Raw genomic sequence first — 2,500 nt, forward strand, 5'->3', positions numbered from 1 at the left:
GGCTGTAGCGCGTGCGCCCACGCACCGCACGGCCAACACGCCGGGAGGCCCCCCCTCACCGGCCGGGGACGGTCCCACCCAGCCACCGCCGCGTATCGCTTCACACCCACATGCCATTCACGTTCGTGGGCATGGTGGGTATCGCTGCAACAACCGGTTGGTAGCTCAACCGATCGTCGCCATCACTGATTCACCCCTAGCGAGAACAACCGCACCACAACGGTTTACCAGTTGTTCATTTGCGTAACGTCACCAGCAAACGTAGGCGTCCATCGCCATTTGCAAATTCAACGATTGTTGCATGCCTGTGTCAGGTGTCACGACACACTGTCTGCCCACATACACGCAACAACATGTCCACGCTTAGCGAACACGTGGAAGGTGGCCCCCGTACGTATGCGATGTCCATTGCGCGAACGACTGTCAACCGGCCTCTGTCGCATGTCGCAGATGTGGAACGCAGTGCACCGTGCTATCACGGTGTGTGAGAAGAGACGACTACGTCTGACAACACGCGCCACTACATCAACAGACGGCTCATGCTGATCGCCATCCAGGGCATACCACACTGCAATCCAGCTCTTATAGGGAGACGACACGTAGCTGAGTGCACAACATTTGGACCGCATGGTTCGCCGTTGTTGGCGCAGTCGTTGTACGGTCACATGTACCACGATGTATCATTCAGTACATGAGGACCAATGTGCAGTACAGTGTGTGATTTGGACGTACAACATCAGCGGACAGTTGACACAGGCCGTACCACAGCGTAGGCTAAGTGCTTCGCCATGCGAATGCCAATGAACAACTGCAAATGCCAATGAACAACTGCAAAGGGCATTGAGCATGTACGTCCTGCTGCCATCCACATTACAGTGTATAGCTGCAAGGTGTTTAACATGAAGCGATACACTGGGGACCGGGCAGTGCGAGTAGCAAACTATATTGCGGGGGTTGCAGTTAGGCAACACTACACTAATTTAACGCGTCGTATGACAATTACAGAGCAGGTTAAGGCCCAACGTGTGTTGGGTTAAGGCCCAACGTGTGTTGGGTTAAGGCCCAACGTGTGTTGGGTTAAGGCCCAACGTGTGTTGGGTTACGGCCCAACGTGTGTTGGGTTAAGGCCCAACGTGTGTTGGGTTAAGGCCCAACGTGTGTTGGGTTACGTTAAGGGGCAATGTGGGTTACGTTAAGGGGCAATGTGGGTTACGTTAAGGGGCAATGTGGGTTACGTTACGGCGCAATATAGGTTACGTTACGGCGCAATATAGGTTACGTTAAGGGGCAATGTGGGTTACGTTACGGCGCAATATAGGTTACGTTAAGGCGCAATATCGGTTACGTTAAGGCGCAATACAGGTTACGTTAAGGCGCAATACAGGTTACGTTAAGGCGCAATACAGGTTACGTTAAGGCGCAATACAGGTTACGTTAAGGCGCAATACAGGTTACGTTAAGGCGCAATACAGGTTACGTTAAGGCGCAATACAGGTTACGTTAAGGCGCAATACAGGTTACGTTAAGGCGCAATGCAGGTTACGTTAAGGCGCAATGCAGGTTACGTTAAGGCGCAATACAGGTTACGTTAAGGCGCAATGCAGGTTACGTTAAGGCGCAATGCAGGTTACGTTAAGGCGCAATACAGGTTACGTTAAGGCGCAATACAGGTTACGTTAAGGCGCAATACAGGTTACGTTAAGGCGCAATACAGGTTACGTTAAGGCGCAATACAGGTTACGTTAAGGCGCAATACAGGTTACGTTAAGGCGCAATACAGGTTACGTTAAGGCGCAATACAGGTTACGTTAAGGCGCAATACAGGTTACGTTAAGGCGCAATACAGGTTACGTTAAGGCGCAATACAGGTTACGTTAAGGCGCAATACAGGTTACGTTAAGGCGCAATACAGGTTACGTTAAGGCGCAATACAGGTTACGTTAAGGCGCAATACAGGTTACGTTAAGGCGCAATACAGGTTACGTTAAGGCGCAATACAGGTTACGTTAAGGCGCAATACAGGTTACGTTAAGGCGCAATACAGGTTACGTTAAGGCGCAATACAGGTTACGTTAAGGCGCAATACAGGTTACGTTAAGGCGCAATACAGGTTACGTTAAGGCGCAATACAGGTTACGTTAAGGCGCAATACAGGTTACGTTAAGGCGCAATACAGGTTAGGTTAAGGCGCAATACAGGTTAGGTTAAGGCGCAATACAGGTTAGGTTAAGGTACGACATAGGTTAGGTTAAGGTACGACATAGGTTAGGTTAAGGTACGACATAGGTTAGGTTAAGGTACGACATAGGTTAGGTTAAGGTACGACATAGGTTAGGTTAAGGTACGACATAGGTTAGGTTAAGGTACGACATAGGTTAGGTTAAGGTACGACATAGGTTAGGTTAAGGTACGACATAGGTTAGGTTAAGGTACGACATAGGTTAGGTTAAGGTACGACATAGGTTAGGTTAAGGTACGACATAGGTTAGGTTAAGGTACG

This window comes from Schistocerca americana, unplaced genomic scaffold, assembly GCF_021461395.2.
Source record: "Schistocerca americana isolate TAMUIC-IGC-003095 unplaced genomic scaffold, iqSchAmer2.1 HiC_scaffold_1198, whole genome shotgun sequence".
Taxonomy (NCBI): domain Eukaryota; kingdom Metazoa; phylum Arthropoda; class Insecta; order Orthoptera; family Acrididae; genus Schistocerca; species Schistocerca americana.